This window comes from Phoca vitulina, unplaced genomic scaffold (genome assembly GCF_004348235.1).
Source record: "Phoca vitulina isolate PV1807 unplaced genomic scaffold, GSC_HSeal_1.0 scaffold62, whole genome shotgun sequence".
NCBI classification, from domain to species: domain Eukaryota; kingdom Metazoa; phylum Chordata; class Mammalia; order Carnivora; family Phocidae; genus Phoca; species Phoca vitulina.
The window spans coordinates 977,197-1,001,489 of record NW_022589765.1 but is presented as its reverse complement, the minus strand read 5'-3'; the positions used below and the strand labels follow the sequence as shown (position 1 = coordinate 1,001,489).

The window sequence follows — 24,293 nt, the reverse complement described above, 5'->3', positions numbered from 1 at the left end:
AACTGTTCAGTGAAATGTTGTTAATAAACAGGATATTTACATGGTCCAAAAATATTACCCCATAGTGCACTTATTAATTATAAGGGGGGAAATGTTCACTTTATAATGGAGAGAATTAGCAGTCACTACTTTAACTAAAGGTTCATGTTTAGATTCTCCAGTTGTAAAATGGCCTGACATTTCTGTACCCCCTGATGTTATGCAGTGGGAAGTACACAGTATCACCTATAAGGTGTTTTTGCTGGAAATTTTTCACCTGAACATAATTACATGTTAGAAGAATCCAGAATGTAAGGTGTTATGTAGAACAATTGGCCTGAACTCTTTAAAATATTCAATGCCAGGGCGCTTGAGCGGCTCAGTCAGTTAAGTGTCTGCCTTTGGCTTGGGTCATGATCTCAGGGTCATGGGATTGAACCCCACATCAGGCTCCCTGCTCAGCAGAGAGTCTGATTCTCCTTCCCCCTCTGCCCTTTCCCCCCTTGCTCGTGTGCAAGCTCTCTCTCTCAAATAAATAAATAAAGTTTTTTAAAAAAATAAAGTATTCAATGCCATGAGAAACAGAGGAAGTGGAGGGGCTTTATTTGGATTGGAGTAGAACAAAGATACATTAGAATCGAATGCCATGTGTGAAACTTGCACAGATCCTGGATTGAAAAATATAAATAAAACAAAGACCTATAAAGTACATGTTTTGATAATTGGGATAATTTAGGTAGGAACTCTATGCTGAATAATGATTTTGAAGTAATATCGACTTTTGTAGGTAAGGTAATACTTCTGTAGTTGTATAGGGGATGGTTTTTCTTGTTAGGAGATGCCTGGTGAAGTAGTGTTTAGTGGTGAAGTGTCATGATGTCTGTAGCCTATTTTTGGATGGTTTAACAAAAAAGTAATGTGTGTATGGGGTGGGGAGAAAAAGATAAGAAAATGTATGTCAAAATGTCATAGCAGCTGAATCTCAGTGAATGGTATATGGGTATTCATTACAGAGTTTTTTAATTATTTGGGGGGGGGTTGATCATTTCTAAGTAAATAAATAAAACAATATATCCAGAATCCAACAATTCTCACTGTCTTCACTTCCAGCATTTAATCCAAGCCACTATCATTCAAAATGTAGATTACTGTAATAGCTTCCTAACTGGTGCCTCTGCTTCTACTTAAAGTTCTCCACACACCGGTCAGAGTAGTCCAGTTAAAATGTAAGTCACATAATGTCAGTTCTCTGCTCAAGGCCCTCCAGTAGCTTTCTAGGGATAAAAGTCAGAGTCATTAAAATGCAACTTCCACTACTTTTTAAATTTATTTATATTTTTTTGATGTTCCTTTTTAGAGAGATTAAAATTGGGATGACTTCAGATATTACTTTGGCTTGCTGGTGTGTGCGTGTGTTTGTGTTTATATATTGATGATACAGAGATGAGCTATGTAAATCTCCACCTTTTTAAATAACATTCATAGTAATTTCAGCACAATTTTGGGGAAGATAATGAAGATGTGGGAGCACAATCTCCAGAATAACAAGAGACAGCCATGTTAATCCTGACTTCCAAATGGCCAGCCAACTGGATAGACCTAAGTAATTCTCACTGAGGATTATAGATTATAGAAACAGATTATAAAAGTGGAGATAATCTAATTAAAACATGTTTACTTTCTCCTTAATCTTTGCTTCAATTGCAAAAGTTCATTTCCACTTTCAAACTTTTCAAGCAGTCATAAGAGTGGGAGTAAGAATGGGATGAGTTGTAGTAAGCCATCATTTAAAGGATGGAGACTCTTAGAAGTGATTTCCTCTCCTCACCAAGGCCCAGTTTACTTTAGGTACCTTCTACCAATTTACTCATTAGCTGTGTGGCCTCATATAGTATTTGTCTATAAAGAAGGATCAATATATTACCTTCTTTATAGACTGGTGGTTAAAAGTTTGGGCTCTGAAACCAGACTTGCAAAGTTTGTATTCTAGCCCTACCACTTCACCATTTACCAACTATGTGGTCTTGCAACTTGCAAGTTACTTACCTTCTCTGTGCACCAGTTTTCCTCCACTATTAAATGGAATAATAAAACTCACCTATAGGGTTTTATGAAGATTAAATATTAATAAACAATAAAATGTAAGCGTTTTTATTGAAAACTTACTATGTTTTAGATTCTGTGCTAAGTGCTTTACATGTATTAATGTATTTAATAGTATATGCAAAGGCCCTGGTTAGTGTATTTCAGAAAATAAAAGAAGGCCTGTGAAGCTGCATGTGTAGTAAGTAAGGAAGAAAGTGGTGCAAGATTAGGTATTTGAGGTAGGCAAGAGCCAGATCATGATCCTTGTAGGCTATATAAAGGATTTTGGATTTTATTTTAAGCATTGTGTTAAATCTTTGAATGGTATTATGCCAGAAGTATACTTTATTTCAAGAAGGAGTATATCCAACCATGTTAAAGGCTACTAAGAAATCTTAATAAGGACTAAAAACTAATGAAAGTACATTGCACTTGTCTAATATGAAGTCAATACGTGATCTTGACAAGAGTGTTTATATGGGGCCCTGTATAGTGAAACTCTAGTATATCTCTAATTTTAATGCCTATAGTACCTAAGAAAAATAATTTTTTCATATTCATTTTGGTGTTACAGTCACCTGAAGGGCAATGTACTAAATGACTTCTATAAATCTTTTATAGTTCTCAGATTCCAAGATGTTCATGCTTTTTTATGTTTGCAATTTTTTAAATGGAAGTGAAGTCTTAATCAGACACAGCATTACTATTGTTGGTCATAAAGCAACTATCATTTCCATTTACCAACCTACATGGATTATTTATTTGATGAAAGTTTGGCCAAATCTGTCCCTGAGCATTTTTATTTTGGAAAACTGATGGACAGGGCCAAACCATAGAATATAAAATTCATCACTGCATAATACCCATTCAAATGGTAATAATAATTCTCAGGTATTTATCCCCCCCTTTTTTGTAATTTATTCATGCCTCCTATTTTCTTTTCTTGCTACTCTTCACTCTTTGGCAATTTCACTGTTCATTAGCATATCTATCAGATAGTGAACAAGAAAAGCAAGGAAAATAAGTTGAAACAGATCAGATTGTTTTATTATTCATCACCAGATCTCAAAAAGCAGCTGTAGGAAGAGATTGGAAAATAATTTTTGAATGGGCGTTTTGGATTATCTCAGTCTTACCTTATGACTATATATCACAAAAATAATCAACTTTATTACTGACAAAACTAAATCTAGTATTCTTGATCTCATATATTTGGTAGACTGTTCTTTCAATAGTACAAATAACAGAACATTTCATAAATATTTATTTCACTGCCAATCAATTCAGCAATATTTATTAAACTTTGAAAAATCTCTGTAGATGTAGAATGCCTACTATAGAACTAGAAGAAACAAAAGATGCATTTGATATGGTCACTGCCCTCAGGGAGTTTATGAACCAGCTAAGCAATCTGACTTAGACACCAGATGATAAGAAAAGGGAGTAAACTATCATTTAACATCAATGATAAAGGCAAAATGTGTACTAATAAATAAAATAAGAAGATATGAAAGACTTATTTAACATTCTATATCTGGTTTCTGAAATTAACTATTATGGTACTTCCATTCCAATAATGAGTCCATTACTAACAGAATAAAGTGATTAGAGATAGTTTCTTTGTCTTTGTCAAGCACGGGGTCAACTGAGATTTTGCTGAGTGGGTCAGATTATGTTTTTATGACAGAAAATACCATTGGTTTGACAGGCTTAGATATGTTTAGGTTTTGGGTGGAATTAAATGTTCTGACCTAATTTTTTTCACCAAGAAAGAAATCATTTTCCTTTGATTTTTTTCTTGGGTATAAAACTTACCATTTGGCTTGAGACATCACTATATTGATGAAATATGGTTTACAATAGTATTTCCCTAAATTATTTGGTTAATAGGACACATTATTTGGACACAATTCTGAATAATTAATACATTTAACAAATATTTATTATATGCCTATTAAGTGAAACAGATTCTTTGTATTATACATTCTTCCCATTTCCCTTCCTTTTAATGAAAATAGACTAATATTCTGAAAGTAATGAGACAAACACCACTCACTATGAGAAAACAAGAAAATACCCAATATTTATAAAATATTATAACAAAATTATTATTACATATCAAATAAAAATCATATATTGTCATAAGGTAAGAAATATCTGAACTTTAACACACAGAAAAAATTTCATTTTATTTTTTAAAATTGAGACTTTGGTAATTGTGTTCCCTAAACTGTGAGTGTTTATATGATGATAATGAGGGCTCAGTGATGGATTCTATCCAGCTGTTGGTTTATCACAAAGAGAGACATCTGAATACCTAAAACAAAACAAAACAATTTTCTGCTTTTTAACCTTCCTCAGAAAGTGTGAACAGCTTTGTTGAAATCCTCACCCACCTCCTCCTGGAAAAACAAGTCACATTTTATGACAATGCCAATATCATCATCTTCATTTAGAGACAAAAATAAAATAAAATAGCGAACAAAAATTAGCAACACAATCACAGATCCATTCAGATTTACATTATGTAACTTCCTTTAAAATTCTATTAAAATTACTGTTTGGTTTAGTTAAAATGATCTGCTTCACATCACCCAATTAAAAAAGAAACTTAAATATGTCTTGTGTTACTGCTAAGTCTGTCTACACAAAGTCTAAACAACCCAGAGCAAAATGAAAAGTTCAATCAACCCACTGTTTAGGCTATATGACGTAAAATTACCAGTTTGAATTTTCCCCATTGAATTGGCCAGATGTTTTAACATTGTTCAGACATAGAAAGTATTCAACTACTTACTATTAGATGATTGTATCAGAGATGATGTATCACATGCCTAGCCACATGCATACAGGCAGTAATACACCCTTTGCATAAGGTGAAGCACACTATATATATTTTATGATGATGGTATGTCAGTAGCCATATTTTATCTTGCACAGGAATTATGAGGACATACTGCAGTCACATAAAACAGAATCTTGTTTTACCTAAGCTTTAATGAATTAAGGTAATTTATTGTGCATAGTTTTTGCATGTGATTAAAATGCCTAGAATATGTAGTTATTTGTACTTTTTTGAATTAGTGATCAGAAGATTTTTCTAATAATAGGATTGTGAGCTCCAGGCTGAAATTCACAAAGAAAACGTGATGATGAATTTACAATTTGAAGGAACATGAATGAACAAAAATGCCTTAAAAAAACCCAGCTGTCTACCTGACTGATCCAAGAAAATGAACAGTGAAAACAAGCAGCTGCCCTGTGGTAGACTGTGGTAAAACTGATCACCCTGAGCATAATGAATTTATTTTCTTTTGTGCTTATTATGAACTTGGCAGTTTCTCTGGTATAAATATTTAAATGTAACAATGAAGAAAAACAGCAATGGCCCAACATCCCAGAAAGAGCCAAGTTTCTGAGAACTTTGAAGTCTCTGAGAAAGCTTACTTTCAAATTGTAATTTTCCTTTTAAAATTAGAGTTAGAAACTGCTTTATCCATAAGTTCTTACTGAGCCCAATTAAGGCACATAAATTTCACTATGGTATATAAAGGAAAAGGGGAATGAACAAGAGTGAAAAAGTGACAACAGAGAAATGATGGTAGGGGAAAAGAAAGGATGTGTAAGGGGAAGGAAGTGGAAAGGGAAAAGAAGGAGAGGGAAGAAGAGGAGAGGAAGAGGCATCAGTCAGTGGGAAAGTAACATTGGCATTTTTGAGGTGTGGTGTAATAAGTATGCATGGCCTAAGCTATCAAATAAAATCAGGTTTACTCTTCTCAAGGTATTCAAGAAGTCTTGGATATAAAGCAAGATTAAATGATTTCCTGTGATTCCACATGCAAAAGTACTCAATGTACCATTATTTCTTCTTGAGTTTTACACCATTTCTCAAAGTCTTCTTGGTTGTACACTTGCTAACACCATAATATACTAAAGGCAATTCCTTTAAGTCTTAAAGCTCTTTTTCTTAAAAAAAGATCACATTGCCAGGGGAAAAAGATGGTGGAGGAGTAGGGGATCCTATTTCAACTGGTCCCTTGAATTGAGGTGGATATCTACAAGACCACTCTGGACACCCATGAAATCAGCCTGAGATGTAAGATGATAGATCTGGATCTCTACAAACAGAATATCCCAGGCAGTTGGTTTAGAGGTATGAAGTGGGGAGCCATGATTCTGAGGACAGATATCAGAAGATAAATGGAAGGGGGAAGGAACTGCCATAAGCGCTTGAGCAGGGAAGGTGAAATAATACAGGAGCACAAAAGCCTCCCGCACTGGGAACTGGGTGCTGGGGACTGGGCACAGACTCGCAGATGGGTAGTGGCAGGGAAAGGACTTTAGGGTAGTCCCCCGGACTGAAACCTGGAGCTGTGGGGGCATGTGTGCGAACTTGGGGCGGCTGGTGGTTTAAGAAGCACAAAGGGCAGAAACGAGCCCCAACCTGGAGGCGAGGGCTAGGAGTGCTGCTGAGGGTCACACAAACCAGGATGCTGCAGTTTTAGCAGCACAGACAGAAACGGAGACAGTGTGGCTTGGAGAGCTCACTGAAGAACAGACTGCAATCTCTCTGTTCTCCGGCAGAGGTTTGGAAACGGTCACTTCTGCTCTGGTTTCGAGGTATGGAGCGGGGAGCCATGATTCCGAGGGCACATATCAGAAGATAAACGGAAGGGGGAGGGAGCCATCAGGATCCTGCACTGCCAGTGAGCGAAGGCCTCCTGCACTGGGGACCGGGCACAGACTCGCAGACCAGTAGCACTGGGGAAAGGACTTTAGGGCAGCCCCCCGGACTGAAACCTGGACTGGTGGGGCTGTGCATGCAAACTGAGAGTGGCTGGCAGTTTTAGAAGCACAAAGGGCAGAGACGTGCCTGGCCCTGGAAACTGAGGGGCACACAACCCTGGATGCTGCTGTTTTTAGCAGTACAGACAGAAACGGAGATAGTGTGGCCTGGAGAACTCACTGAAGAACAAACTGCGATCTCTCTGCTCTGAGGCAGAGGGTTGGAAATGGTCTCTTCTGTTCTGACTCATGGAAGAGACGCAGAAAGCCACCAGGGAAAGCTGCCAGAAAACAAAAGTCCCCCAAAACTGGTTTTCACTGAGCCCATCCCCCCCCACAGGGGGTAGGGTTACTCTGCCCAAACAGGGTTGCCAGAGTAACAGCGTGGCAGGCCCCTCCCCCTGAACACAGGCTGGGAGAACTAGAGGCCAACAACACTAAAGTCCCTACAAAACAGGTGCATCTTGCTTGGGTTCTGGTCAATAATTTGGACTCTGTACATTCCCTCAAATACCCCTCAACAGAATGACTAGGAAGAGGAACCCCCCAAATAGGAAAGACTCAGAGACTGTGACTTCTGCCACAGATTTACAAATGATTACAGATATAACCAAGATGTCAGAAATGGAATTCAGGGTAACAGTTATAAAGACAATAGTGAGAATGGAGAAATTGATTAATGGCGACATAGAGTCTCTAAGGGCAGAAATGAAAGCTGAGTTGGCAGAACTTAAAAAGGCTATCAATGAGATCCAATCTCTGTTAGATACTCTAACAGCTAGGGTAAAAGAGGCAGAAGAATGAATTAGTGATCTAGAATACCAATTGGAAGAAAAGAAGGAAAAACAGGAGGCCTGGGAAAAACAGCTTATAATCCGTGAAAGCAAAATTAGAGAAATAAGTGACACGATGAAACGTTCCAGTATCAGAATTATTGGGATCCCTGAGGGGGTGGAGAGAGAGAGAGGACTAGAAGATATATTTGAGCAAATTGTAGCTGGGAAAGTCCCTAATCTGGGGAATGAAACAAACATTCACGTCCTAGAGGCAGAGAGGACCCCTCCCAAGATCAGGAAAAACAGGTCAACACCTTGGATTGTAATAGTAAAACTCGCAAATCTGAGAACCAAGGAAAACATCTTAAGGGCAGTTAGGGGGAAGAGATTCCTTGCATACAGAGGGAGGAACATCAGAATAATGTCAGACCTATCCACAGAGACCTCGCAAGCCAGAAAGGCCTGGCAAGACATATTCAGGGTACTAAATGAGAAGAACATGCAGCCAAGAATACTTTGTCTGGCAAAGCTGTCATTTAGAATGGATGGAGAGAGGCAGAGCTTCCAAGACCAGCAGAAACTGAAAGAATATGTGACCACTAAGCTGGCCCTGCAAGAAATATTAAAGGGGGTTCTATAAAAGGAGAAAGACTCCAAGAGTGATATACAGCAGAAACTTACAGAGACAATCTATAGAAAAAAAGACCTCACAGGCAACATGATGACAATAAATTCTTATCTTTCAATAATCACTCTCAATGTGAAAGGCCTAAATGCTCCCATAAAACAGCACAGGGTTGCAGATTGAATAAAAAGACAGAACCCATCCATATGCAGTCTACAAGAGACTCATTCTGATCCTAAAGATATATCCAGACTGAAAGCGAAGGGATGGAGGTCCATCTTCCATGCCAGCGGACCTCAAAAGAAAGCTGGGGTAGCAATTCTTATATCAGACAAATTAGATTTTAAACTAAAGACTGTAGTTAGAGATGCAGAAGGACACTATATCATTCTTAAAGGGTCTATCCAACAAGAAGATCTAACAATTATAAATATCTATGCCCCCAGCATGGGAGCAGCCATCTACATAAGCCAACTGTTAACCAAAATAAAGAGTCATACTGATAATACTTTAATAGTAGGAGACCTCAATACTCCACTCTGAGCAATAGACAGATCATCTAAGCAGAAAATCAACAAAAAAACAAGAGCTTTGAATGACACACTGAACCAGATGGACCTCATAGATATATACAGAACATTCCACCCTAAAACAACAGAATACTCATTCTTCTCGAGTGCACATGGAACTTTCTCCAGAATAGACCACATACTGGGTCACAAATCAGGTCTCAACCAATACCAAAAGACTGAGATTATTCCCTGCATATTCTCAGACCACAATGCTTTAAAACTGGAACCCAATCACAAGAAACAATTTGGCAGAAATTCAAACACTTGGAAGCTAAAGGCCACTTTGCTCAAGAATGTTTGGGTTGTATGTATGGTGATTAACATAACATAATAAAATAAAATAAAATAAAATAAAATAAAATAAAATAAAATAAAGAATGTTTCGGTCAACCAGGAAATCAAAGGAAGAACTTAAACAATTCATGGGAACCAACGAGATCGAAAACAAATCAGTCCAAAACTTATGGGATACTGCAAAGGCCATCCTAAGGGGGAAATACATAGCCATCCAAGCCTCATTAAAAAAAAAAAGAAAAAGAAAAAAAGAAAAATCCCTAATTCACCAACTAACTTTACACCTTAAAGAACTGGAGAAAAAACAAATGATGGCTAAGCTATGCATTAAAATAGAAATAATTAAGATTAGAACAGAGATCAATGAATTAGAAACCAGAAATACAGTAGAGCAGATCAATGAAACTAGAACCTGGTTCCTTGAAAGAATTCATAAGATCAATAGACCACTAGCCAGACTTATCCAAAAGAAAAGAGAAAGGACCCAATTAATAAAATTATGAATAAAAGGGGAGAGATCATGACTAACACCAAGGAAACAGAAACAATTATTAGAAATTGTTATCATATGCCAATAAATTGAGCAACCTAGAAGAAATGGATGCCTTCCTCGAAACCTATAAGCTGCCAAGACTGAAACAGGAAGAAATTGACAACCTGAATAGGCCAACAACCAGTAACGAGATTGAAGCAGTGATCAAAAACCTCCCAAAAAACAAGAGTCCAGGGCCTGATGGATTCCCTGGGAAATTCTACCAAACATTCAAAGAAGAAATAATACCTATTCTCCTGAAACATAAGGAAAGCTTCCAGACTCATTCTATGAGGCCAGCATTACCTTAATCCCCAAACCAGGCAAAGACCCCATCAAAAAGTAGAATTTCAGACTGATATCCGGGATGAATATGGATTCCAAAATTCTTAACAAAATCCTAGCTAATAGGATCCAACAATACATTAAAAAGATCATCTACCATGACCAAGTGGGATTTATCCCTGAGATGCAAGCGTGGTTCAACACTCACAAATCAATCAATGTAATATAATGCATTAATAAGAGGAGGGAGAAGAATCATATGGTCCTTTCAGTTGATGCAGAAAAAGCATTTGACAAAATACAGCATCCTTTCCTGATTAAAACTCTTCAGAGTATAGGGATAGAGGGAACATTCCTCAAGTTCATAAAATCCATCTATGAAAAACCCACAGTGAATATCATCCTCAATGGGGCAAAGCTGAGAGCCTTTCCCTTAAGATCAGGAACACGTCAAGGATGCCCACTCTCACCACTCTTGTTCAACATAGTGCTAGAAGTCCTAGCAATAGCAATCAGACAACAAAAAGAAATAAAAGGTATTCAAATTGGCAAAGAAGAAGTCAAACTCTCTCTTTTCACAGATGACATGATACTTTATGTGGAAAACCCAAAAGACTCCACCCCCAAATTACTAGAACTCAAACAGCAATTAAGAAATGTGGCAGGATACAAAATCAATGCACAGAAATCAGTTGCTTTCTTATACACTAACAACGCAACTGTAGAAAGAGAACTTAGAGAATCGATTCCATTTACAATAGCACCAAAAACCATAAGATACCTCAGAATAAACTTAACCAAAGAGGTAAAGGACCTATACTCTAGGAACTACAGAACTCTCATGAAAGAAATTGAAGAAGATACAAAAAGATGGAAAAACATTCCATGCTCATGGATTGGAAGAATAAACATTGTTAAAATGTCTATGCTACCCAGAGCAATCTATACTTTCAATGCCATCCTGATCAAAATTCCAATGACATATTTCAAAGGGCTGGAACAAACAATCCTAAAATTTGTATGGAATCAGAAAAGACCCCGAATCGCCAAGGAAATGTTGAAAAAGAAAAACAAAGCTGGGGCATCACGTTGCCCGATTTCAAGCTATATTACAAAGCTGTGATCACCAAGACAGCATGGTACTGGCACAAAAACAGACATATTGACCAATAGAACAGAATAGAGAACCCAGATATTGACCCTCAACTCTATGGTCAAATAATCTTTGACAAAGCAGGAAAAAACATGCAATGGAAAAAAGACAGTCTCTTCAATAAATGGTGCTGGGAAAATTGGACAGCCACATGCAGAAGAATGAAACTCGACCATTCTCTAACACCATTCACAAAGATATACTCAAAGTGGATGAAAGACCTCAATGTGAGACAGGAATCCATCAAATTCCTAGAGGAGAACATAGGCAGTACCCTCTTTGACATCGGCCACAGCAACTTCTTTCAAGATACATCTCCAAAAGCTAGTGAAACAAAAGCAAAAATGAACTTTTGGGACTTCCTCAAGATAAAAAGCTTCTGCGCAGCCAACGAAACAGTCAACAAAACAAAGAGGCAACCCACAGAATGGGAGAAGATTTTTGCAAATGACACTACAGACAAAGGGCTGGTATCCAAAATCTATATAGAACTTCTCAAACTCAACACCCAAAAAACAAGTCAAAAAATGGGCAGAAGACATGAACAGACACTTCTCAGAAGAAGACATACAAATGGCTAACAGACACATGAAAAAATGTTCATCATCATTAGCCATCAGAGACATTCAAATCAAAACCACATTGAGATACCACCTTATACCAATTAGAATGGCAAAAATTGAGAAGGCAAGAAACAACAAATGCTGGAGAGGTTGTGGAGAATGGGGAACCCTCTTACACTGTTGGTGGGAATGCAAGGTGGTACAGCCACTTTGGAAAACAGTGTGGAAGTTCCTCAAAAAATTAAAAATAGAGCTACCTTATGACCCAGCAATTGCTCTACTGGGTATTTACCCCAAGGACACAGATGTAGTGAAAAGAAGGGCCATATGCACCCCAATGTTCATAGCAGCAATGTCCACAATAGCCAAACTGTGGAAAGAGCCGAGATGCCCTTCAACAGATGAATGGATAAAGAAGATGTGGTCTATATATACAATGGAATATTACTCAGCCATCAGAAAGGATGAATACCCAGCTTTTACACCAACATGGATGGGACTGGAGGAGATTATGCTAAGTGAAATAAGTCAAGCAGAGAAAGTCAATTATCATATGGTTTCACTTATTTGTGGAACATAAGGAATAGCATGGAGGACATTGGGAGAAGGAAGGGAAAAATGAAGGGGGGGAAATTAGAGGGGGAGATGAGCCATGAGAGACTATGGACTCTGAGAAACAAACTGAGGGTTTTAGAGGGAAGGGCGTTGGGGGGATGGTTTAGCCTGGTGATGGGTATTAAGGAGGGCACATATTCCATGGAGCACTGGATGTTATATGAAAACAATGAATCATGAAACACTACATCAAAAACTAATGATGTACTGTATGGTGACTAACATAATATAATAAAATTAAATTAAATTAACAAAAAGAAAATTCATAACCATCCCTGTAAAAAAAAAAATCACATTGCCGATAAGAAAGCTTTTAGAGCAAAAGAAAATAGGGCTAAGTTAAATATGTTAGGGCTGTCCTACAAAATTCTGGTATCAGAAATTCTAAATTACAAACAAAATTTATTAGGGCATCTATTTATAAGCAGATTAAATGAGTAAAACATTTAAAAAGTCAATACCAGGGCATGATTTTATACAGCAAAACTTAGATGTACATCTGGTGAGATCTATGATCCTTAGGAGTTTCAAACAATTACATTTTTTTTAATTTCTGGTATATATTCCCCCCATCCTCCAAAAAAACCCCACTTTGGCTGGCTTTTAACAAGAGCTACAGCTGCATTATAATCATTACAGCAAGGGAAAATAGGCGACAACGACTAATAGATGGAAGCTGATGTTGAGGTGGTAAAGATATATTTAGCTTCCAGGCAGTCAAAGTAAAGAAAGGAAAAATAATGAGCTAAGTCTCATTTTCTTTTTTTTTTTTTAAATTTATTTGAGAGAGAATGAGAGAGAGAGAGAGAGCACAGGAGGGGGGAGTGTCAGAGGGAGAAGCAGACTCCCCACTAAGCAGGGAACCCGATGTGGGACTCGATCCTGGGACTCCAGGATCATGACCTGAGCCGAAGGCAGTCGCTCAACCAACTGAGCCACCCAGGCGCCCCTAAGTCTCATTTTCTAATAAAAACAAACAATACAGATATTCAGGTAAAGACAAACTCTCTGTCTAAGCCTTCATCTTTGGGATAAATTATTGATATGATCCTTCATATAAGAAGTTATCAGGCTGCAAAATATTGTCTTGGATAAATTTACAACATAAAAGCAAGGACAGTCTTTACATGCTTTTCACTAATGACCATAGATAAGAGTAGTGGGAAAATATGAAACTTTATATTTACTGAGACATTTCCATGGGGAACTATATTAGTATTATTTAAATATTTAGCACTCTGACAATCTGATTTGATAGAGCTACAGCATAGAGATTCTGACTAGTGCATTCCTATTTCAATGGCTTCCATCAAGATAATCTGGAGACCTTTAAAAATGTACATGTCTGTTTCTGATTCTCTAATATGCTGTTTCAATATGTTTGGGATGGGGATAGGGAATCTGTGTTTTTAAATATCTTTCTCTTGTTGGCTCCTCTGACTATTTGACATCCTTATTCTCTGGGTTTCCTCAGAATGCAACTAGTTTTTTGTGCCTGATGTAAGCATTATGATTATCTGATGCTATTTTATTATCATTTATTTATTTTTCCTCTGGCTCCCAAGAAGATATATTGTATATATTTTATATATTGAAAATATATAAAATATTGAAAATATATATTTTATATATTGAAAATATATAAAATATATATTTATTTATTGCACCAGATAACCTCTAGGAATCCAAATTTTCAAAATCTTAAAATTTAAAGCAACAGGTATAGCACTGGCCTGAGTTCCTGAAAACTCTACATGGTGGCATGGCTTAATTTTTTGTTGTTGCTTGGACAAACAAGTATAACACTTAAAGATAAACAAAAAAGTACATTTAAATACAATTGAGCATCTACTGTGTGCCAGGAATTGTATTACTTTATATATGTTATCTTATTTAACCACCAGAGCATTTCTGGGATAGTTATAATACTCATTTTATGTTATGAGAAAACTCAAATTCATAGTGGTTAAGCCTTGCCCAAGTTACACAGCTTATAAGTGTTAGAGCTGAGATTCAACTGTATTTAAAACCAAATGTGTGTGGGGCACCTGGGTGGCTCAGTCGGTTAAGCGATCAACTCTTGGTTTCAGCTCAGGTCATGATCTCATGGGTCGTGAGAGATTAAGCCCTGTGTTGGTCTCTACTCTCAGCAGGGAGTCTGCTTGAAGATTCTTTTTTTTATTTTTTTTTTTTATTTTTTTTTTTTTTAAAGATTTTATTTATTTATTTGAGACAGAGAGAATGAGAGAGAGAGAGAGCACATGAGAGGGGGGAGGGTCAGAGGGAGAAGCAGGCTCCCCGCCGAGCAGGGAGCCCGATGCGGGACTCGATCCAGGGACTCCAGGATCATGACCTGAGCCGAAGGCAGTCGCTTAACCAACTGAGCCACCCAGGCGCCCAACTGAGCCACCCAGGCGCCCTGCTTGAAGATTCTGTCTCTCTGTCCCTTCACCCTAAAATAAATAAATCTTAAAAAAAAAAACAAAAACGTTTGTATCACTCTCTTATGTCACTTCTTTTTTTTTTTTTTTTAAGACTTATTTATTTGTCAGAGAGCGAGAGAGAGAGAGCATGAGTGGGGAAGAGGGGCAGAGGCAGAGGGAGAAGCAGGCTTCCCGCTGAGCAGGGAACCTGATGAGGGACTCAATCCCAGTACCCTGGGATCATGACCTGAGCCAAAGGCAGTCACTTAACCGACTGAGCCACGCAGGCATCCCTCTTATGTCACGTCTATGGTAGGTAATATGGAATGCTACATACTGTGGGTTCATGATGATAACTGATAGCATGGTTTAAAATCAGAGTAAAAAAGTATATAGTGCTCCCACTTACTAAACAAGAGTAAAAATAAATGATTTGTTTGAATGTTAAACTTATTTATGAATCCACTGATCTTCAAAACCTATTGCAACTAAGGTTTCTTCTCCATAATTGTCCCACTACAAAAAGCTTAGGGAAGATGATCCTTTGATCATTTTATGAGGGTAGAGATTGTGTTCTTGCCATTGAGAAATGGATCAAACAAATAATAACCAGGTGTTAAAAATAAAAACACACAGCAAATGAAAACTCCGATTGAAATATTTTGAAATAAAAAAAGAACTTTAAAATCTATTAATAAACAATTACCGAAGAGCCAGAATTTAAATAGATCTTGTTAATTGTGTTTATCTCAGTGTGAAGCCATGTCAGAAAGATTAAAGCAAATGTATTTTGTTAAAAGTACTACTGGCACAGCAGGCCCTGAACATTAAAAAGAAAGCTTGTCATTATGGGGCTGCAAACAAGAAAGAAGACTAACACCAGTCTAAATCATTAATATTATATCTTAAACTTGAAATGCTGCATTGCAAAGCTATTTATGTCCAACAGAATTCCCTAATACCATGCATTTGTCTTAATACTACTTGAATTCAGCATCTATAATCTGTTCAAAAATCAAATGAATCACAACTTAGAGATTTGGCCTACTGGTCATATTCAGTGTGTGCTTGGGACTAATGCCAATATTAATTGATACAAAAATGATTTTCCCTTCAGATGGATTGATTGATGTCTATAGTCTAATAATAAAATGGAGCTCTATAATCTGAGAAGAATGAAAATAGTTGATAGGGTTTCTGGTTCAAGACAACAGGCAGCACACATTTTATAGCTCCTTTTGGTCCTGAATAATAGTAATGAAGTCCTAAAGATAATAAACCTGTAAATTCACTGAAAATGAGAAAGGCATCAGAACACCAGAGCTCTGACACATATTCTGTAAGATGGAGGAAAGGTGAGACCATATTGATGAATAATCTACAATGGCAAAAACCACAGATCAGGGCATGCACACAATGCTTCAGGAGAGGTTAGAGTTGCTTTCACCAGAGGTGGAATGGGAATAAAATTATAAACCAACATGATTGATGGTCTACCACAGTTGTCTTCAAGGTTGTGTGTGCCCATATAAAGGGATACAAAAGATGATTCTATGTGGTACACAGAAAAAAAATTAGTGTCCATTATACTTATTTTCTATCAAAAATAAATATATTATGCTTCTCAATATTTTATGAACAGATTGACAGTTGTTTTTGTATGTGATTTAGAAATATATATAATATATATTTTATATATTAAATATATTATTGGCAGGGGAAGGGTCAGGGAGGAGGAGGGCAGAAAAATATATATTATTAATTTAATAAATATAAATTCATATATATAATTACTGATAGATGTCCTTTTTTTGGAACTGATAGAGACTATAGAATAGCTGTGTGGGTCAGCAACAAAACCCTATACTGGCCTCTACCTGCAGGCAAAGACCAAAGTGCTATTGCCTAAAGAAAGTATAATCTGCCAGAAAGGGGTTAGTGCTATTATTATGGTAGCTGATAACTCACAGAAGAACCTTCCTTATTTTGATATACAGAAGAGTGACCGTGTGCCTGGTTTCTGACATAAATACTAAAATATAACCCAGTAGTTTGATGTTAGATCTGACTTTCAGGAGGCCCATGAAAGAGAAACATCTTAATAATGAGAGAAAAATTCCTTGATAGTGCCTTATAATAATCAACATAGTGCTTCATTTGTACAGATGAATAGAAAACCAAGCATCATCAGATATTTGAGAAAAACTGGAAGCATAAAAGGAAGCACAACTAACCCTGGAAGAACCAGGGAAAATTTGGAAGAAAATAACTTTTAAAAATTATTCTAATTAATATTCTTGGGAGAATCAAGAAGATCACACATTCATAAAAAAGAACAAGTGGCTTTAAGAAAATAGTAGTCAGAAAACAAATGAAATTTAAATTTGAGTAAAGAGAAAGTTAATAGAATTCAAATTGAATGTAAAATAAATTGCAAAAATTGCAAAAATTATTAGATATCACATAGATTATCAAAGTTTTATTGGCAAACAGTAAGAATCATACAACAGGGCCATTGGTAAATGAATATCCAGGAGACTATCTAGCAGAATTAAATGAGTTAAAAATTGAAGGAAGAGAAAAATTGATAAATACCATGACATGGTACGTGTTTCACAAGAAGATAATTTACATATCAAAATATTAGGGGAATCCTTTTAGAAAGCAAATGAAGCCTTCAAATATTTCTGCCAAAATTACCTTCTTTATTTTCATGTTGTGAAATTTAAATGCAAAATAAGGAATATAGTAGAATGTTATCTTATAATTTGGTTGGAAAAATTGATCTCTAATTTACCCCCTAAAAATCAATACTTCTTTCATTCATTGTTTATTATAAGATATTAATCTGTAGTTTTGATTAAAACATAAATGTTATTAAATATAAGATTAAATAAATTTATATTTTAATTTTCTCCAGGCAAGTTCTCAGTAAAACTTTTACTTTCCGCTATTTTCATAACAATGAAATTTTGGTCTTGTTTTCAGTATTTTCACTTTAAGTACAATTTTTTAAAACATTGGTAATGAGGTCTTAGAATAGTATGATTTAGGAAGCTGGATGATCTTAGTCATAGGCAAATAAGGCATACATTTCTTATGTCAACAACCAGAAAGGAAAAAAAAAAACTAACTTGTTATGCCAGGAAAAACAAGAAACTCTGTAAGGATGTAATGATCCAAATATGAAGCAATCTAAAATGTGGCATGATTTTGAGGATTAAATGGAGTGTAAAGTAGAAGAATGCATTAGACTTTGATACTTGAAGCATCTTCCTTTAGCAGGCTATATCATTTTTTTGTAGATCTAGTCATGCTACTTGGATCTACAGTGAAAATACACAATTATAATATTAAAAAGTATTAAATACATATTTATATAACCTTGACAACCTATAAAGATGGATATTTTAATTATATTTAAAGTATGGGATTTATGTTATAAATCTTGTCAATGTTAAAAAAAAGTCATGTTAACTCGAGATGTAAAGGGGAGGAAAATTATATTTTCTGTGAGTTAGTGGGGGAGTCAATGGCTATAATTTAAAATCAATAAATGAAGAAATAAGGCTTTCTAAAGATAATCAATAGAAGAATTATAAAAACAAATGTATCTAACACATATTGGAAAGATTGAAGAGAAAAGTCCTCTAATTGAGCTCAATTCTCCATATTTAAATAAATTAGGGGTATAAGCATATTACTTAGAGTTATTATGATAATCACCAAAATAACATATGAAATAACTACTAAGTAGTAAGGCTGGTGATATGAAAATAAGGTGGATTTTAAAAAAAATATTTATAGCCTTCCATACATTTAAAATTTTATTTCCATGTACATGTGTTATTTCTTTTTCTTCCTCACCCTCTAATTCCATCCTCCTGAAGTAACCAGTGGTAACAATTTGATGTGTACCTATTCATACCCTTCTAACTGCTTATTCTTTCTTTTCTCTGTCTTTCTGTTTCTCTGTCTCTGTCTCTGCCTCTCTCACACACACATACAAGCACAGAAGCAGGGGCGCCTGGGTGGCTCAGATGGTTAAGCGTCTGCTTTCAGCTCAGGTCATGATCTCAGGGTCCTGGGATTGAGTTCCGCATCGGGCTCCTTGCTCAGCAGGGAGCCTGCTTCTCTCTCTGCCTGCTGCTCCCCCTGCTTGTATTCTCAAGCTCTCTTGCTCTCTCTTTCTCTCTCCGGCAAATAAATAAAATCTTAAAAAAAAAAAAAAAAGAAAAACTTAAAAAAAAGCGCACAGAATTTATTTTTTGTTTTATTTTAATTCAACTGTTTATTTATTAAACAGTTTTAATACGTTCTATTTTCCTGTCTTGATTAAGAAGGTATTCCCTACTTTGTAGTAATGTATTTCTTAAGTTTTGGAAGATGCTTCTATTATTTTACTTGTTACCTTTAGATCTTTACTCCATCTGGAATTTATTTTTTATTATGTCAAGTAGTGAACTCTTTTTTCTCAAAGGAATAGTGAATTTTTCCAGCACCATTTATTAAATAAGCTATGCTTTATTACCTGAATTAAAATGACAACTTTGTCCCGTTTTAACTTAAATCTGAGATCTATTTAGACAGTTATGCTCCACAACTAATATATTTTTCTATTCTTATCCATCTGACTCAGAATAAGTTTACTTTTTAATATAGAAGGCCTTATATCAGTAATACTGCACTATTAATTTTAATATAATATTATTGGCATTTGATGATCTTTATTATTCCCTATAAATTTTTATATCATTTACTTCAATTCTAAAAATTTGGAATAGGTAAATTTATGTCTTCATTGAGATGTTCATGCTATTAACCATCCCTATGCAGGAAAATACTATTCATTCCCAATAGTTCTGGTGTTTTTATGTCTTTCTATAAGATTTGTTTATTAATTTAAATAATCTTTTTTGAGATAATATTTACATACTATCAAATCTTTCCCTTTAAAAGTGTTTAATTCAGGGGCGCCTGGGTGGCTCAGTCAATTAAGCATCTGCTTTTGGCTCAGGTCATGATCCCAGGGTCCTGGGATTGAGACCCATATCAGGCTCCCTGCTCAGTGGGGAGTCTGCTTCTCCCTCTCCCTCTGCCCCTCTTTCCCCCTGCTCCTCGTGCTCTCTCTTTCTCTCACTCTCTCTCAAATAAATAAATAAAAGCTTTTTTTAAAAGTGTTTAATTCAGAGGTTTTAGTACATTCATAAGAACATGCAACCATAGTCATTAATTACAAAAATATTTTTATCACTCCAAAAAGAAACCACATACCCATTAACCATCTGTCCCCATTTCTCTCTCCCCTCATCCTTCCCAACCACTAATCAAATTTCTGTCACTATGGATTTGCCTATTCTGGACATTTTATGTAAATTGAATCACATAATATGTGGTATTTTGAGACTGGCTTCTTCCACTTAGTGTAATGTTTTAAAAATCCATCCATATTGTAATATGTACCAGTACTCCATTTCTTTTTATTGCTGAGTGGTATTACATTTTGGGATATACCGTATATTATTTGTCCATTGTTCAGTTGGTGGACATTAAAACTGATTCCATTTTGGGGCCATTATTAGCAATTCTGCTATAAACATTCAAGTACAAGTCTTTGTGTGGACATTTGTTTTCATTTCTATTGGGTATATACCTAGGAGTGGAAGTGCCAAGGCATAAGGTAACTCTATGTTTAAATTTTTGAGGACCTGCCGAACTGTTTTCCGTAGAGACTGCTACAATTTATATTCCTACCAGCAATGTTTGAGAGTCTCAATTTTACCATATCTTTACCAACACTTATTATTATCTGTTCTATTTATCTGCCACCCTAGTGGATATGAGGTTGTAACATATGGTGCTTTTAATTAGCACTGCTCTGATGGCTAATGATGAGCATCTGTTCATTTTCTTAATTACCATTTATATGTACCTTCTTCAGAGAAATGAATATTTGAAAACTTTGCCTTTTTTAAAAATTAGATTGTAGACTTTTTATTGTTGAGTTAGTAGATTTTGTTATATATTCTGGATACTAAACCCTTATGAGATATATGATTTGCAGATAGTTCCTCAAATTATGCTTTAAAAATTTATTCTTTTTGTGGATCTCTGCTTTTTGATTAGAATGTTTAATACATTATATTTAATCTAAGTCCTGATAATTTAGAATTTGTGTCTGCAATTTTGCTCTTTGTTTTTTATGTGTCTCAGGTTTTTTTCCTTCTATTTCTTTATTCCTTACTTTGTGGTAAATGTGTATTTTCTAGTATATTATTTAATTCTTTTGTAATTTTAATAAATATTTGAGTTATTCTTTTAGCAGTTTTCCTGAGGATTACAACTAACATCTTAACTTAAAAACATGTACTTCAATTAATGCCATCTTAATTTCAATTGTATATACAAATTGTATATCTCTGTATATCTCTGTAACCATGTGCTAGTTTCCATGAGTTAGATCCTAATATCAACTCAGTTTCTTAATTATTGTTTTAAGCAGTTTTTAAAATCAGATAAGAAAGAAATAATTATAATCCAATAATGCATTTAATATCATAGTTTATATTTTACTATATACTTACCATTACTAGTGCTATTGATGGATTGATTGGTTGATTAGGATTACTGTATAGTGTCTTTTTATTTCATCCCCAGGACTGTATCTTCTGGCAAAAAAATTCTCTCTGTTTTTATTTATTTGGGTGATATGTTAATTTCACCTTCATTTTTGAGAGATAGTTTTGCTAAGTATGGAATTCTTGGTCAACAGTCTTTCATTTAGCACTTTAAATATGTCATCCCACAGCCCCCTGGCTTCCAAGGTTTTTGTTGGGAAATCAGTTGTAGATCTTATTAAGGTTTTCTTTTATGTGATGATTTACTTCAGTCTTGCTGTGTTTTATATCCTTTCTTTATATCTGGTTCTGAATTTTGAGTATGATGTACATAGTGTGGATCTCTTTGAGTTTATCTTACTTGGAAAGTTTTGAGATTTTTGGATATGTAGCTTAATGTTTTTCATCAAACTTGGGAAATGTTTAGCCATTATTTTTTAAAAATATTCTTTGTGCCCATTCCTCTCTCCTCTCTGTTTGGGACTCCCACTATGTATATGTTGGTATTCTTGATGGTGCCTCACAAGTTTCTGAGGCTCTGTTTACTTTCCTTAATTCTTATTTTCTTTCTGTTCAGTGGAATGGATAGTTATAATAGTCCTGTCCTCAAGATTACTGGTTTTTTCTTTGTCAGTTCAAACCTGCTATGGAGTTCCTTTAGTAAATTTTTATTTCAATTATTGTACTTATGAGCTTCAAATTTTTTAATGACTTCTATATCTTTATTTGTAGTTTCTATTGAGATACTGTTCTCATACTTTACTTTTAGACATGATTTCCTTTAGTTCTCTGAACAAATTTTAATAGCTGATTTAGTCTTTGTCTATTAAATGAAATGTCTGGGCTTTTTCAGTGGAATATTCTATTGAAAATTTTACTGTGTATAGACCGTTCATTTTTGTTTCTGTGCATGTTTCATAATCTTTGTTGATAATTGGACCTTTATATAATATAATGTGGCAATTCTAGAAATCAGAATTGACTTCCTTTACTCAGAATTTATTTTTGTTGTTGCTTCTTTAGTGACTCTCCTGTACTACATTTGTAAAGTCTCTGTTCTATGTCATATATGGCCACTGAAGTCTCTGTTTGGTTAGGGTAGCTGTCAGTGAATGATTGGAGAGATTTCCTTAAATACCTTTAACCAAAACATTTTCTAGCCTTTCATGAGGTGCTCTGTGTGCATGTTGAAGCTTGGTGTCAACATTCTGGCAAGCAATTGCCAACTCTGCCTTAGCCTTCCCTGATTGCTGTATAGAGCCTCCATTGGTCCACCATAGATGAGACAATAGGTCCTCTCAGATCTTCCTGAACATGTACATAGCCAGTGCGAGCACTTGGCCTTCTCAATTTCCAGGAATATGTGGGATGTCTTCAAACCCCACAATAGATATCCTATTTGTCAACTTTTCCTTTTAAGTTTTTAGTCATAATCTTGTTTGTTCCAACAGTTATCACTGCCTCAGGAAGTAATTAAACAATTGTCACTGATTGTTTTTGATTGTTTTGATGTCCCAAGGGAAAGGTTGTTCCCAGTAAGCTCAGAGTCAGGTCAAACAAAAACATTCCCTGAGAGTGGGGATTTCTAAGTAACTGTCAGATGAATCTAATAATGACAGTTCTGTAGGGTGGAGTTTTAGGGTGCTCCAAACCTGATTTTTCCCCTCTAGTGCTGTTCAGCAGCTGGAGTTAATGCACTATGATTATTAGACTGCAGGATTTCAAGGATACCATGAAGCTGAGGAGAAGAAAATGGGTATAGGGCAAGCAAAACCTACTGTTATTTCCAAGATTTAACCATTTTTCTTGAATAAATGCTCCTTGAATGGTTGGAAACATTTGGTTAATTTCCAGAGTGGGAGAAGATTATTTTAATAATTTTTACCACTGTTTTTATTGTTTTTGTGGAGGAGCTGACTCTCAGATGTCCTTACCCCACTATTCTAAAGTATTAGCCCTGTTCTATACAATTTAAAGATTTTTTTAGACTTTACATCCTGGAACCATGGCCCAGTTTGTCTGTAACCTTGTGGAGAGGGTCCCGGTGCTGGTGAATGCTGCTGGGACTTAAATGTAACCTTGACTGGCTACATTTTGACACTATGCCAAGGTTGAGCTGGTTCCTCCAACTCCTGCTGAGATCCCTACAGCTATTCAGAGCTTGAAAAAAAATAGTCAAGTGTGCTCAAACCAGTAGCTTCAAAAGGCTCACAGTTAAGGGAGCTCTGCTGAATGGTTTGGTGGCCACTGAGGTGTGGATGAGGTTTTATGTTGGTGAAATCATAGGCAAGCGTGGTATCATTGGCTATAATGTTTGAAGACCAATCTTTAATATCTTTTTATATTTGGTTTATTATTTGAGTGTTCTTGGACCATGTGTGATCAGACTGGTATTTGCATAAAATAAGATAGTATATAAAAATATTTTTTATATATTCTTATTATATTTATCTCTTGATATTTTATAATTTTGTTAACATTTAAAATAAGATGGATTGCTCACTTATAAATTATGAGAAATAGTAAAGAAAAAAAAAAGCTTGCTTTTTGTTTATCCTGTACCCAGAAATCTTCCTAAATTACATCATCCATTTTGATAGGTTTTTTTTATTTTTATTTATTTATTTGACAGAGAGAAAGACAGCAAGGGAGAGAACACAAGCAGGGGGAGCGGGAGAGGGAGAAGCAGGCTCCCGGCCGAGCAGGGAGCCCGATGTGGGGCTCGATCCCAAGACCCTAGGACCATGACCCGAGCCTAAGGCAGACGTTTAATGACTGAGCCACCCAGGTGCCCTTGATAGTTTTTTTTAAGTGGAATTTCATAGGTTTTCTAGATCAACAGTTAAGTCAACCACAAACAAAAAATTGTTTCTTGGTTTCTAATATTTACACTAATGTTTTTAGTCTCTTATTATATTGAATAAAACTTCTAAGAGAAGTCTTATTGGCATGGTTGCCAATCTCACTGACTTATTTCTAATTTATTGAA

General features: G+C 35.6%; 1 pseudogene; it reads left to right on the top strand.

Moving 5' to 3' along the window:
* The first annotated feature begins 23,309 nt into the window (after positions 1-23,309).
* On the top strand, positions 23,310-23,622 carry LOC116623854 (annotated as a pseudogene).
* The last annotated feature ends 671 nt before the right edge of the window (positions 23,623-24,293 follow it).